This window comes from Theropithecus gelada, chromosome 5, assembly GCF_003255815.1.
Source record: "Theropithecus gelada isolate Dixy chromosome 5, Tgel_1.0, whole genome shotgun sequence".
NCBI classification, from domain to species: Eukaryota; Metazoa; Chordata; class Mammalia; order Primates; family Cercopithecidae; genus Theropithecus; species Theropithecus gelada.
The window spans coordinates 101086182-101102418 of record NC_037672.1 but is presented as its reverse complement, the minus strand read 5'-3'; the positions used below and the strand labels follow the sequence as shown (position 1 = coordinate 101102418).

At 36.0% G+C, this 16237-nt stretch overlaps 1 pseudogene; it reads right to left on the bottom strand.

Moving 5' to 3' along the window:
* Positions 1-13083: 13083 nt before the first annotated feature.
* LOC112624351 lies at positions 13084-15072 on the bottom strand (annotated as a pseudogene).
* Positions 15073-16237: the final 1165 nt, after the last annotated feature.

Sequence of the window (16237 nt, the reverse complement as noted above, 5' to 3'; positions counted from 1 at the left end):
AATGTTTACCATACAATGTAAAAGTGTCAAGAAAAAGCCTAATATGTAAAAACAGTTATCATTGTCTTAAATTTGTGAATGACATGGTACTAACATTAATTAATGTTTTAGACATATGGAACCATATTCAGCTGTAAAATAAGAATGTAAAGTTTAGCCCTCAAATTTAATGTCATCAGCCACTACCCAAGTATCATACATTTGAAAACTGTAACTCCTGGCCTTCACATATTACAGAAATTCAGTAGAATTTTCTAAGACATTTATTTCTAAGGAAAAATATTGGCCTCGTCAGTTGGATTGTTGGTTTGGTTTGGCTTCTGTGAACATATTGATTGCTGTGTTGCTTACCAAGCACCTCGATTCTAGTGTGACAGAAATACTCAAGGTTCGGACAGTATTTTTTCAATGCTCTCCAGAAAAAAAGCTGGTATCATTCACTCACTGCTCATGGCCCTTAAACTGACTCGTATAGGCAGAATTTTTTAAGCTTAAAAATTTAAACAGTAATAATAAAACAAGAGTGAAATACAAAAGAGAAGATTTTCACCCTTCTGTCTGAGTTTTGACGGTAAGAATTACAGAATAATGCACAAAATCAAATTCAGTGGGATTCATTTTTAAATAAAGTCATGCCAGTGTTTTCATATTTGCTAAGCTTTGAAAGAATCTGCCTTCAAAATTTACTCTACCCTCTGTTTCTAAAGTTCAGTGTGAATCTTTCCATTGTTTGGAGGCAAACACTGGCTCAGACTACTAGGCAGATGGTTAAAACAGCCCAGGTTTTTTTATTTAGATCAGTATCAGAAAACTTCAAAATATTTTTTAAAGAAATATGAAAGAATCAAAAAGGTTTACATCATTGCAAGGATTCTCTTTTAAACAAAACACATTAAATCAAAAATAAACATTGCTTACTATTTTGCATCTGGACAAAGTACAAGATATTGAAATTACCTGTATGGGAAAAGATTAAAGCAGACATAATTATTACAGAATCCACTCTCACACTTTTTTATTTTTTACCAAGTATAGTATACTGTTGCATTATTCAGGCTTCTAACTTTATGATGGTGACATTTCTGACCCAACAGCCGAATTCATGTCCTTTTCCAGATCATGCCGATGTCTTAGAAACAGCGAACTGAGCAATTTCAGAGTGAACCCCACCCTTACAAAGCACATAAAGAATACCTAGAAGCTTGGTATCAAGCCTATGAAATACAAAATGAATGTGAAAAATAAATGCTGGCCAACTCAACATATGAATTTAGTTTTTGTATATGCAAAAGTTTCCTCTAAAATTTTCTGATTAGTACCTGGTAAACTATTTCATCAAATAGAAAAGCAGGAGAATTACAAACATTTCTCACACTTCTAACAGTAACAATTTCCTACTTGTCATTGATAATGTGTCAAAAGCTAAGGAAATCCAGAATGACAGGGACCATGTAGAATAATAAGGTTGGAATAATTTCCCTTAAGGCCAAGCAGGAATAAAGAATAAAGTTCAGTAGGGCTGCACAAGGTCATTAGTTTTGTGTTTTAATAAATATATATAGAGGTGAAAAATCTGTTTATACAAGAAGTCAATGTATATACAGTTTGTAGTGAATAAAGTATTTTCAAGTTGTGGTAATTATACTGAATATGTTTAACATATTTACACTCTTTGCATATGTGATAATGTGACAGATTTAATTTCTATTTTTTCTTTAAAACCATTAAAACTAATATTAAAACTAAAAGAAGTCTTACTATTTTCCTATTGGCTAGTAAAATATATGTTATGGAGAGTCCTCTCTTTTCTAAACATACTCACCCAACCATTCCTCAAAAACTACATTGTGCTTCCTTGTTGATTTTTCCTCATAGAAATGTCTAATTTTCCTAAGTTATTGATTCAGAAAAAAAATTATGGGGACAAAATTCTCAAAATATAAAAAGAAATTCTGCTTAGAGAGCCAGTGAATTGGAAGGGAGGGCCAAAACTGCATGTAGCTGGGTAATGAAGCACAGAATTTTAGAGTTGTGACAACCAGGATAGTCCAATCAACAGACATGGGTTACATCCGATCTTCACTAACAGTTTACTGGAGGACTTCAAGCAAGGGGTTCTCTGCTCTGAGCTTCACTTAATTCATCAGCGAAGAAGGGAAAAATAATAATTTCTTCAAAGTACTGATGTGAGAATTAAATGAGCTAATGCATAAATAGGGCAAAGCCAAACAAAAAAACAAATGTTCAAAAACATTATTACAATAGTCTCCACCCCATTTCCTTTATACAGTTGATTCTCAATAAAGTAACCAGAAAGATTATTTAAAAACAGCATCATATCATCTTGTCCCTCTACTCAAAACCCTCTACTGCCTTCCCATTTAACTCAAAGGAAAAGCCAAAATTTTTACAATGGCCTAGAAGCACTTTTATGATGTGGCCTTTTCCACCCTTCCTCCGTATTCACCTGTTCTTTCCTGTGCTTATTAGGATTCAAGGATCCATCTACACTGGCTTCCTTATTGTTCTGTAACTTTGCCAACCATGCTACAACCTCAGGACCCATACTGACTATTCCTTCTCTATAGAATGCTGGCCACCAAGATAGTAGCATGACAAACTTCTTCATTTCATCAAATCTTTTCCCAATAAGGCCAATCCTGATTACCTTATTTAAAATTGCATATCTCCTCCCCCTCAACAACACACACAATTTTTCCCTATCCTCCATCCTGATGTTTATTGTTTCATAGCATTTATCACCTTCCCGAATACTATATAATTGACTAATTCATTATATTTATTGTATATCTCCTCAATTAAAATGTAAGCTCTATTGGGGTCTGGATTCATTAATAGTTATTGAATGAATGAATTTAAAAATAATAATAATCTGAAAATAAATTTTAAAATAATTGATTTCTTTATCAGAAATTATGAAGCCCAGAAGGCAATGCGATGACATATTTAAGGTGCTGGAAAAAAAATTCTAATCCATCATAACTACCCTTCAAAAAATGAGGAAGAAATTAAGATATTCTCAAATAAACAAAAACCAAGAGAGTCCCTTATCAATAGGCCTGCCCTACACAAAGTGCTAAAGGATGTTTTTAAGGTCGATATTGAAGCACACTAGGCAGTAACTCAATGTCATTGAAGAAATAAAGCTCTCTAGTGACTACATGTGCAAATATAAAATCCAATGTTAATGTATTGTTGCATTTTTTATTCATAATTTCACTTTTCATTTACAACACAATTTGAAGGCAAATGCATAAAAATAATTATGATCTGTTTTTAAGAACATGATGTATAAATATATAATTAATGATAACAACATAGAAGTGGGAACAGAACTGTCCTAGAGCAGAGAATTTTCTATGCTATCGAAGCTAAATGGATATCAATTAAAACTAGATTGTCATAAACTTAAGACGTTAAAGTATTTCCATGCAACTGCAAATAAAATATCCTTAAAAAGTAATACAAAAAAGGAAATGAAAGGGCACACAAAATGGTTTAAATACAAAAAATAAATTGAATACAAAAGGAGTCAATAAAAGAGGAAATTAGAAACAAAAATGGCTTAAGGCATACAGAAAACAATTGCAAAGTTATTGAAATGACCCCTTCTTCTCAGTAACTGCTTTAAATGTAAACAGATTAAAACTATCCAACAAAAAGGCAAAAACTGGCATAATGAATAGAAAAACAAAATGTGATCCAACTACACGCTTTCTGCAAGAAACTCACTTTAGATCTAGAGCTACAAATAGGATAAAATATATTTCATGTAACATAGTAACTAAACAAGAACTGAGTTAGCTATACCAACAGACAAAATAGATCTCAAGTGAAGAACTATTTTAAGGGACAAAGAAGGATATTACATATCTCTAAAAGGCTCAACTCATCAAGAAGATATAATAATTGTAAATGTATAAGCACCTAACAACAGAGCTCCAAAATGTATAAAACATATATTGACAGAAATAAAGAGAACAACAGTTCTACAGTAATATAATACTTGAAGACTCCAATACCCTCTCCTTTCAATAATGGACAGAACATTTAGAGAGATAGTTAATAAGAAAATAGAGAACATACACAATACTACGAACCAACTAGTCATAACATACACATATAGAAACCATGGAAAGTGAAACCACAAATAAAGAGGGACTACTGTACACCACTGTCTTTTCTGGTTCCCCAGCTTGTGGATAGCAGATCATGAGACTCTTCAGCCTCCATAATTGTTTGAGCAATTAGGGAATTGGAAATCAAAACCACAATGAAATACCACTTCACACCTACTAGGATAACCATAATCAAAAAGACAGACAATAACATACTGTGGCAAGAATGTGGAGAAACTGAATGCATTGAATGTGGATACATTGAAATGGAAATGAGTGTAAAACGGTGCAGCCACCATGGCAAACACTTCATTAGTTTCTCAATATGTTAAACACAGAGTTACCACTGGACCCCAGATATTCTACTTCTAGTTATCTACCCAAGAGAAATGAAAGCATAAATTCTCACACAGCTTATACATAGATGTTCATAGCAACATTATTTATAACAGCAAAAATAGTGAAAGCAACCTAACTACCTATCAACTGATGAATGGATAAATAAAACATGGAATTCCAATAAAATGAAATTTTATTTGGCAATCCATAAGAAATTAAATACTGATTTGTATATTTGTATTATGACATAGACTAATCTCAAAACCATTATGCTAAGCGAAAGAAGCCAGCTACAAAAGACAGTATACTGTACAATTCCAATTCTATGAAATAAACAGAATAGGTAAATCTAACGAGAAAGAAATTAGTTCTGTAGTTGCCTGGTTGCCTAGTGCTGAAGGGGAGAGGAAGGAGGATAAAAGGATAATGATTGTGAAGAGGCACACAATTTCTTTTTGGAATGATGAGAATGTTTTAAAATTAGATTATTGGGTTGGCTGCACAACTCTGTAAATATACTGAAAACTACTGGATTGAACATTTAAACATGTGTAAATTATATATCAATAAATCTATTTTAAAAATAGGAGTTTTATTAAGCAAAAGTCAATGACCTATGTCTTTTAAAGGAAACCTAAGGAAAAAAATTAACAAATCACCAAGCAAAACAGTTGAAGAAACCTTAAAAAATAACTTACAAAATAGTGAAAGAGTCAGTTTCTGTCTTTGCAAATGGAACTGGCATTTTTCATTAATATTTCCTTTAATTATGAACATAACTCTGAAACCATACAAAAAAAATTTCCTTCAGAAAATTCTGGTCCATAAGTAGAATTTACCCCAGACTAAGAAACATGGTAAAATAGGATTCCAACCACACGATAAAAAATAATCCACTGATTCGGTATTTCTAGTTGTGAGCAGTATAAACTAACTCAGATAATCTTAGTAAAAATAAATTTTAATTAATTTATTTGTTTGTTCGTTTACAAGAGGGTTCACTCTCTCGCCCAGGCTTGAGTGTAGTGATGTGATCATAGCTCACTGCAGCCTCAAACTCCTGGGCTTGAGTGATCCTCCCACCTCAGCCTCCCAAATAGCTGGGACTATAAGCATACGCCAGTACACCTGGCTTTATTTGTTTTATTTTTATTTTTTTGTAGAGACAGGGTCTTGTTATGTGTCCCAGGCTAGTCTCAAACTCCTAGCCTCAAGTGATCTTCCTGCCTCAGCCTCCCAGAGTTCTAAGATTATAGGCATGATGACTATATTAGGAAACTTGCAAACTTCGAGAGCTAGAACAACAAGTGTGGGGCCTGGCAGTCACTGGCAACACACAAATCACACCTCAGAACCATTAAAGTAGCTACACTGCCACAAGAACTGCTGGGCATAGTCACTGTCACTCAAAAATGTTTTATCACCAAAACCATGTAAATGATGCTGACGCTGAAACTGTTGCTTCTTCTCCCTCTGAAAACAGGATATTGGTGCTACTGCCTCTCCACCCCATGGGAATACATTCTCCTGTGTCTCTGATGCTTTGCCTCAGGAATTCTCAATTCAAAGCTCAGAGTGTACATATCAAATTGGGATAGCCGAAGTTAATGTGCTTGCACTTAGCTATAAGACCAACTGAACATAAGTCTTGGGTTTTCTGCTTCTAAAATGGGAAGTAAGATCTGCTTCATAAGCTGGAAATTCCCCACACACACATGCTAAGAATTCAACAAGAATGGCAAATATCTGTTATAGATGCCTTGAGAAAAGAAAATATACCTAAATGTTATGTAGATGTCTTTGTTTAGTAAAATTACAGTTTACAATTTTCCTTTTATTTTTCTGTGTTAACCATATTTTCCTTAATACGCATGTACTGCATAATAAAAATTTTAAAAAGCATTATTCTGAGGAAAAAGTGAGCATTCTATTTTAACTGAATTCACAGGAAATGTCTCTTTTTTTCCAACGTTATTGTTACTTTGAGTTTCGAGCATGAAAAATAATTGCTACATGTTTTAAAGCTTAGAATAGGTGGCTATTGATAGGCAGATAATATCACAATTAGGGAAATTAACATAACTATTGTCTAGATATAATGTCACACTCACAAAGGTTTTGTATGAGTTAAAAAGGAACTGACAAGTCACGTAGGCAATTATGAACAGCACAATATTTCCCTAACTGACTTGAGCCTCCACTTTGTCTGAGTTTTCAGGAGGACAAAGTGAAGACCTCTTTTGATTACCTATATCTTTTATTTTCATTGATTTGCTCTTCTCAGTTTGCAGCAAGAAGCCCACAGTTTATTCTAAAATGTATTGGAAAGGCTATAGAAAAGGATACCAGTGCATGAATGCAAAGTCACTAGAATATTGTTATACATTCTAAATCATAAATCCTCTCTGTACTAGAAATATCCATTGTTGAGTGCCCTCTTCCTCCTATTTTCAAATAGCCTGAGAGTGGATGTATGTGGGCAACCCTAAGTGGCCTGAGAGGACAAGTGCATTTTATAATGAATTCATCTCTGAGCACGTGTTTACACACGAAGCTATGGAAATCACTAAAATGTTTAAAGCTTCAGTTTTGTGCTCTTAAAAGGCAGTGACCCCCAAACATAATCCTTTATTTAGCAGAGCACCATGAATTCTTGGATATGCAAGTGTAGTGAGAGGAGAGAATTGGAAGGATGCATGACTGAATTCATTGATTTCAGCATATGCAATCATGGTAACAGCAAATTCTGAGCTCCCAAGAAGAAACTGAGAACCTGAACTAGGGAAGGAGAACAGCCCAATGGTGGTTAAGTGGGGACACTGGATCAGTGAAGAGTAGTATGTAGGCTTTAGGCAAGAAAAACTAACTCAAAATGTTGGGTACTAGTGGCAGAACCCAGGCGTCTCAAAGAAAATTTTGCATACTTAAAAGTTGTTTACAAATTGAAAGAAGGGGTGCTAGAATGCAAATCTTGACTAATGTGGCTCGTTATTAAAGAATAAAAGGATTTGGCTAAAATTAAACTCTCTCTCCCTGTACAAAAAAGACAAGAGAGAAAACAAAGAATGTAAATTCCCTAGCCAACACTTCAGCCTTTTAATCCAAAACCAGGCCAGAATAACATTGTTTCTTTTTTTTTTTTTTTTTTTTTTTTTTTTTTGATGAGACGGAGTCTCCCTCTGTTGCCTAGGCTGGAGTGCAATGGCACAATCTTGGCTCACTGCAAGCTCCACCTCCTGGGTTCACACCATTCTCCTGCCTCAGCCTCCTGAGTAGCTGGGACTACAGGGGCCCGCCACCACGCCTGGCTAATTTTTTTTGTATTTTTAGTAGAGACAAGGTTTCACCATGTTAGCCAGGATGGTCTCAATCTCCTGACCTCATGATTCGCCTGTCTCGGCCTCCCAACATTGTTTATTTACTTAAGAATAGTCATCCAGGCTAATGTGGTCCAAAAATTTGTGACACTTTTGAGTTACTACTACACAGTTATTCCATGTCACCTTACCTCATTACTCTGTGTTGCATCTAATCCATCCCATCCTATCCATCCCACGCCACCCCTTGTCAAGTGAGTGCTCTGCTTTTACCCTACCTTTACACTATCCCAGGGTTGCGCCTGCAATATTAATAGTAAGAACAGCAAAGAGATAGTTGTCTGCAAGCTCATTAAAAGCTTTAAAAAGAACACGAGGGACAAATAATTTCTCAGTCCTCTGCAATTTAAAGATCAAGGTGAGAGCACAGAAAACACAGATCTGTGAGGAAACTAGTAAAGTTGACAGTTTAAATACCTCAATAAAAAATGAAAAATAATTTTAAAAATCAAATGTGCCATCTATCTAAAGACAAAAACTGCAGTGCCACTTCAAAGCCACCAAAAAATGAAAGTTAATTTTAAGAAATTGACTTTTAAATGCCAAACATATTTTTCAATAGTTATAGTAATAATCATTTAAATGTATGATACTAAAAATGTATAACACCTTAAATGGTTTATTTTTCACACTAAGCTTCAAAATAAGATTTTTGCTTTTGGAGAATGTTGTTCTCCTCCAAGCTATGAGTCAATGAATTGAACTCTATCCCTCCTGTGGTTTTGGTACTGCCAAAATCCAACAGTCAAAGTGTTTTCTTGCATCAAGGCATGAGAAAAAAAAAAGCCTTAGAAAAGATACATCTAATTCCTCACTGCATTCCACTGACAATACTGGATATATGATACCACCTAATTGCAAGGGATCCAGAGAAATATGGACCCTGACTAGGCAGCTACTTGCCAGCAACAACTTAGCACTATGGGGGAGACACCATAACTGGTGAAAATGTAGCCTTATGCTACAGATTACCTACCTGGCTACCACATATCTATGAGCACCATTAGTGCCCAAGACAGAACATACTCTGATGCATCCCGCTGTTGACATTCCCAAATAGCTTCCAGTTACTTCATCCTATTCAAAGTTCAGATATCCAGCTGGTGTGTGGTCTTCTCCATCTGACCTTAATGGGGCTACTCATAGTTCTACAATCTATTATCTAAAATGCCAAGGCATCTGTCCTGCTCTACATCCAATATACAATAGAGGAGAAAGGATAACATAAACATAATTACAAACTCAAATTCAGAAAAGGGAACAATGGAAAACACACAGCAGGCACTGGTCTATAGCAATGACAAAGTTCTAGGGGTTAAGTATTGTGTGCACTTCCTCTCCTGTATTTCAATATCTGATTTTAAATGGCTGTCATATCTGTAAACACATGCATCGCAAAGATATATGAAGATGCAAAAACGTATATCATTAGCTTCCCTTACTGATAATGGATATTTAAACATAATATAAGTAAAAACGTTCCTTATATGGACATAAGCAGAAAAATGATGTCAAATCCTAATTATTTTTCACTATGCAAAATTTTTCTTAATCTTCTGGTCTGTAATGTTCATAATTCAACATTCAATCACTTATACTTAAATGCTGAAAGCTGCTCTATTATCTTAGGTGTACGAATATTTTAACATGCCTTATATAAACTTGGAAAATGAAACTCTTTAAAATAGAATGTTTAAATATTTCTGAAAAAAGTCTGTGTTTAGGTTTTGTAAATATGCACACAAGAAATTAAAATTTTAGAGAAAGTTTCCTCTTTTTTCTATGAATTATGAGAAACCTTCTTTTAGGCTTAGAGCTCCAAATTCATAGTGAAATATAATCAGACTGGGTGCAGTGGCTCACCCCTGTAATCCCAGCACTTTGGGAAGCCAAGGTCGGGGGATCACCGGAGGTCAGGAGTGCAAGACCAGCCTGACCAACATGAAGAAATACCGTCTGTAGTAAAAGCACAAAATTAGCTGGGCGTGGTGGTGCATACCTGTAATCCCAGCTACTTGGGAGGCTGAGGCAGGAGAATCACTTGAACCCAGGAGGCGGAGGTTGTCATGAGCCGAGATCATGCCACTGCACCCCAGCCTGGGCAACAAGAGTGAAACTCTGTCTCAAAATAAATAAATAAATACAATCAAGCAACTACTTTGAAAGTTCTTTTGACCCTGAGTATGACAACTAAAGAACACATGTTAGCTGTTCTCAGGCTGAAAGACCTGTCATCCCATCTTAAGTTCAAAAAGATAGCTGCCTCCTCTCGATGGCTTAACATTTCTTAGATTTCACCTCCTGATTTCTCTCAGGAATTGAATGAACTTCCACAAACACAAATCAGCCATTTCTATTTTATGCCTGTCAAAATCCATGGAATTCATGGTCCAATACACAATGTAGTTCATCTATCTTGTATGATAGTAACCTACCTCACATAATCTTGCGAACTATGGTTATTAAGGACAACCCCTTATAGATAAGAGTGAACGCAACTAAAAATAAGCACTATATAATTGCATTGCAAATACTCTTAAATTATCACATGAAATTGCATTGCTAAGAATGGGGTTGACATCATTGTGATATTTCAACCTACCATTATGATCATTCTCAGAAAACAAGAGTATATTAGAATACAAAGTCCATAAAACATTCACAGTGGTCCATAATATTATACCAAGAACAAGAGTTTCCTTTCCATGCAGTCTTAGAGATCGTTCAATTTATGCATTTTATCTATTTTTTGTAGTTCAATTTTATTTTAATAAAATCAGAATATTCACAGCACATGCATTGTTAGTATCTGAACTAACACAATAAGCAATTACTAAAGCTATAGTGACTTGAGGTGCAATCTTTATATTCAGCAAGTTTAAAACCTTATGTGATTTTGAAATCTTATTAACTGAAAATATTGCCTGCTGATAAAACTTCCTCAAACGCTATCACTGAATGTACAGGTTACTGATTATGCCAACTAAATTGCCAACTAAAGATAACCACATGTTTGAGGATTGCAATGTGCCGGACATCCACTGAAAAAAAAATACACAAAACTAAACAAAACTCACACAATAAACATCTGAGAATCTGGACACTTCATATCCGTGTTGTGAAGCGTTTCATTAATATCTTTAGACAAGTGTATCAAAACCTTGGCATGATTTAATTTCAAGTCGCCAATTCTGTTTTTACTAACATCAGAAAGTTATAGCTATCGTACCATGCCAGGTCTGCTTAATTTGACTTAAGAGTTTAATATGACTTAACATTAAAAGCTCACACTACCCCAAAATAAATAATTTCATGAATATGGTGACATTCAACATTCAAGTGCCATCGTGTTTGTACTGTCTTTAGTCAAGTTTCTTTAAACTTTCAAAGAATCACTTTTAGGCTTACAAATAAATATTTGTCAAAATGTTCAATAAATATTACATAAAACTAACAGCAAAAAGTATCTAGAAATCTGTCGTGTGCAAATACTTTTCTTCCCAATGGTCCCAGATAAATTTTAGAATCTATTTCCATCCCCTTCCCAGACAAGCTGTGTTCAATAATCTCCAAGAGACAAAATAAGGTTGGAAGTTTAAGGACATGCACACAAGACAAGACATATATACATATGTTTGTGTGTATATATATGTGTGTGTGTGTATATATGTGTGTTTGTGTGTGTATATATATATATATCTGAATGTGCAATAAAGTAAGTACTTTGTACAAATTATGGGCAATATATACAAGAGCCTAAACTTAGACTAACTGAAGTAACAACATGACAAATGACCTCAATCCTGTCAAGTGTACCTACTTAATAAAAGTTTTAGAACAAGGCACAATACACTTGAAAATCTATTGCACTTCAGGAAATTTTTGCCATCTTCCTATGCCACTGTAAAAAGATTGAGCACTTTAATCACCGCATTCTGGCCACAAAATTAGAACAGAACTCAAAGTGGCAGAGGCATTTTAGTGGTGAACAATGCTCATCTTTGGCCAGATTTAACTTAAACAGACTATAAATACAATGGAAACCTATGCAACTAAAACTGCGCTGTAGAGCAGAATTGACACCTTGTGAAGTTATGTACGTATTTCCAACCTGTGTGATCTTAAAGATTTCAGTTAGTTACTCTTCTGGAGCCATTTTTACAAAGTCTATAGTAAGCCAGTTTAGCATCTCAACTCAGCTTGAACAGTCATGTGAATCAGCATTTAAAGTAAAGCCTGCTGTGTAATTCTTCCTGTTCCTACCCTCTTGACCAAAAAACATCAACACTAGCATCTGTTACTAGACCAAAAATCATCCAGGACCTTAACGAGGGTTGGTCATCGCTGTGGTCCCCATCTACCATTTCAATTTCATTTATGGCAGGCATTTAAAAAGTCTAAGTAGATGAGTTCTCCTAAAACCTTATTTCAAGTTGCCAGACCTTTAAGCATTCCCTGTAATAGTATGCCCACATTTGGCTAGCTCATAGTTAATAATCTGCCTAAACACTGAAAGAGGAGTTGCTGTATTTACTTGTATTAACTTTGAAGACAGTGTTTGAATGCATATACGTATTCATACATCACCTCAGCATGACGGGAATGGCTTGTTTAAAGGCTGTGAGATTACAAATACCTATCCAGGATAGAGTGAGCAAATCAGAACTTTAACTTACTACAGTTTGCCACACTGGAAACTAATTTCATCAATATGCCCTACAACATTTGTTGTTTGTTTTCCTCCAATTTTCAAGTATCAAAAAGTCCTAATGCAGGCTACCAAATAGGTTTATCCTTAAAGTATTTTTGTATGAATCGATGGTTCCAGTTAAGTTGTATCACACCTGTGTCCCAAGGTTTGACTTTAGCCCAAGTTCAGTAATTTTGTCAAAACAATTGATATATTGAACCAACAGGACATCAAAATAAAAAATTATCTAAAGTTAACATTAACAAATAATCCTCAGTCACAAAATTATAATTGCAATTTGGGATGGAGGTAAGCAGGAGGGGAATTAATCCAAACAATGGCGATTAAGTCTTCAAACCACCTTCCGAACAAGGTTGTTAATTGTTCTTTTCATTTCTTCTTGTAGAACCTTGAGCTCCCTTAAAAAAAATAGTGGAGAATCACAGCTGGTAATATAGCGTGAGTTCTTCAAGCTATACAAGGTATCATCTGGCTAAGTTACATATGGTTTCCATATTAACTTGTTTGGCAGGGTGACCTACTGCAAAGCAGGCTCAGTTACCCACCAGTCAATCCCCTGGGAGTTATAATTTCCTCCATATCTATTAGTGTTGCAAAAGCCTCCATAGCCACCTCCACCAAATCTTCTGCTGCTTGTGTGGCTGCTGCTGAAGCTGGAACTGCTGGCACCACTATTTTGTCAGTAGTCTCTGGCACCAAATCCTCCACTAAATCTGCTACTCTTAGAACGTCCACAATTACTACCCTGGTAGTGGTGTTCATAAACCATGTTTTCTAACCAAGATGGCACTTCTTGTTTAGTTTCAACAAGAAGAAGATGCAACAAATCCTTCGTGATATTTATGTTCCTCTCATTAAAGAAAGAGGTGGCCAGGCCAAGGTTTCCTACACGTCTTGTATGGCCAATGCCATATACATATTCTTTAATATCATTTGGCAAATCAAAATTGATAACATGTTTCACATTTGAAATGTCCAGTCCTCTTGCTGCTACTGCTGTAGCCACTAGCATTGGGCTTTTTCCTGAGGGTAACTGGTGAAGAGCCTCTTCCCTATCCCTCTGAGAATGGTGTCCATAGATACTGGTACGTGACTATCCTTCATGGTATAAGATATTCTCTAACGAATAAAAACCCTTTTTGGTCTTCACAAACACTAAGGTTAGTGCATACTTGCCTAGGATCAAGTGGATGTCTTAGGAGGTCAAGCAGAAACAACTGCTTGTCTGATTCTTCCACCCAAACTACTTTCTTTGTGATGTTCTCAGAGGTACAGCCAACTCCTGTATAGAGCCAAGAAGATACTAATATATTCATCAAAGATGTCATGAGCCAGCATCTGTATTTCCTTAGGTAAAGTAGCACTAAACATCATAGTGTGGTGGACACCCTTTGGAGGCATAGTATCTTGTTCAACTTTTCTATGTATCTGAGGCTCAAACCCCATATCCAACATCTGATCAGCTTCTTCTAACACGAAGTATTCGCAAAAGTTTAATCCAATCTTTCCTCTTTCCATCATATCCACTAGATATCCTGGAGTGGCTACTAACAAGTGCCATCCACCTTCTAAGACTCAAATCTGCTGAACAATATCGGCACCACTATAAATCATGCAAGGAGGAACTCCAGATCAGTATGAAAATTTTCCTGCTTTCTCATTGATCTGTATTGCCAATTCTCTTCTTGGTGCTAATACCAAGAAGATTGGGTATTGTTTGCTGCGTCCCCACCTTTAATTTTCCTTCATGGCCCCCAAAGCCTCCTTTGGACCATCTGAATACATCTGACTCAAGATGGGCAAGAGAAATGCTGCAGTTTTCCAGACTCTGTTTGGGCACAAGCCGTCAAGTCTCTTTTCTCTTTTATAATAGTAAGAGCATGCTTTTGCACTAGAGTCAGGCGAGTATAATGAGTAACCTCCATGTTTCCCATGATAGTTTCTCCCATCTCAACATCACTGAAACTTTCAACATGTGGAGGACAATTGCTGCCTGTTGCCTCAACTAGAATGTCACCATATTTCTCAAAATTAATCCCAGTGTTGCCTCCAGAAAAGAGTTCCTGTTCCAAACGTTCACTTGGGGGGAGTGGTTTTGACCAATCCTCTTCATCTTATTTGTCACACCAGTGACTGTTCCCACCATGTTATAAATTGCCAAAACCACTTCTGTCACCATGGCTGTCCGTGCCATCATAATCACTCCATCCATGATTATCAAACCTTCCCCTCGATCCACTTCCATGATCACTGAAGAAGCTAGAATTAGCATTTGAATCATTAGGAGATTCAAAACTGCTCTATGCATCCTTATCTTTGCTAGAACACCACCCTAAACTGTCTTTATGGTAGAATCCTTTAGTAGCTGCTCTATTCCTTAACAAAGAGGGATATAGTGCCCTTTGCTGGATGTACTTCCCCCATTCTGATTATCTGAAGAGGCCAGGTCTAGGCCAGAAAACTGCTGCTCCAGCCAAAGCGCATTTTCCATCACCACATGACTCATCCCTGAAGAGTATCCAGGAGTCTTCCACTGCTGAGCTAATATGTTTGTTTACCACGAAGGCCCTCTCACGAAAGAACTGTGGCTCTATTTTATCTATCTTTAACAGAAAATATGTGCAAGAAGGCAAAAAAATCTATGTTCAGTTTAGTAAGAGTTGTTAAAAGTTAACATTTATTTTGTCAAATATAATTTATTATCTTTAATCAGCCTCACACCTCATGTTACCAACTTAAGCATTTAGTCAGTATTTTGAAAGTCATATATGGCTTATTAAACACAACTTAATGAATTAGAGTATTATCTCAATCTTATAAATGAAGAAATTAGAGCAGAAATTTTAAGCATCTTGCCCAAACTACAGTTTGCTACTCATGAAACTAAGCTTTGCATCCAGGTAGTTTGACTCTAGAGCCTACCCATGGCTTTAACTAGTAGTTTCTGAGATCCAGCCACATGAACTTGAAGTAAATGCTATGTTTATCCATCTATGACTGTCATAACAACCCTAGGAAACAAACAATTGTTTCATGTTCTGATGTTTTACTCTTTAAAGCGTAGATGTTATGCATTTCGTGTAGTAGTTTTGAAGTAGATGAACTACTACCTATAAGTGTTTTGTTTTGTTTTGTTTTGTTTGAGATGGAGTCTCACTCTGTCGCCCAGGCTGGAGTACAGTGGCACGATCTCGGCTCATTGCAAGCTCTGCCTCCCAGGTTCATGCCATTCTCCTGCCTCAGCCTCCTGAGTAGCTGGGACTACAGGTACCCGCCACCATGCCTGGCTAATTTTTTTGTATTTTTAGTAGAGACGCGGTTTCACCATGTTAACCAGGATAGTCTTGATCTCCTGACCTCGTGATCCACCTGCCTTGGCCTCCCAAACTGCTGGGATTACAAGCGTGAGTCACCACCTGGCCCACCTCTAAGTATTTTAAAGCACATAGTGTTTTCAGAGAAGAGGCTTATCAGATGAATACTTAGACATTGTATGAAGCCTGGTTACCATGATGAATTAACCCCAGTTCTGGTTCTTATTCTAAGCCTTAGGGTGTTCCAGTATTGATTCCAAATTAAGATAGTTAAGTAATATTAACAAAGTTCCCAAGAAACTGGAGAAAATATCAGAATACTGATTAACTAGTATATTGTCTTCCTACATGGAAAGA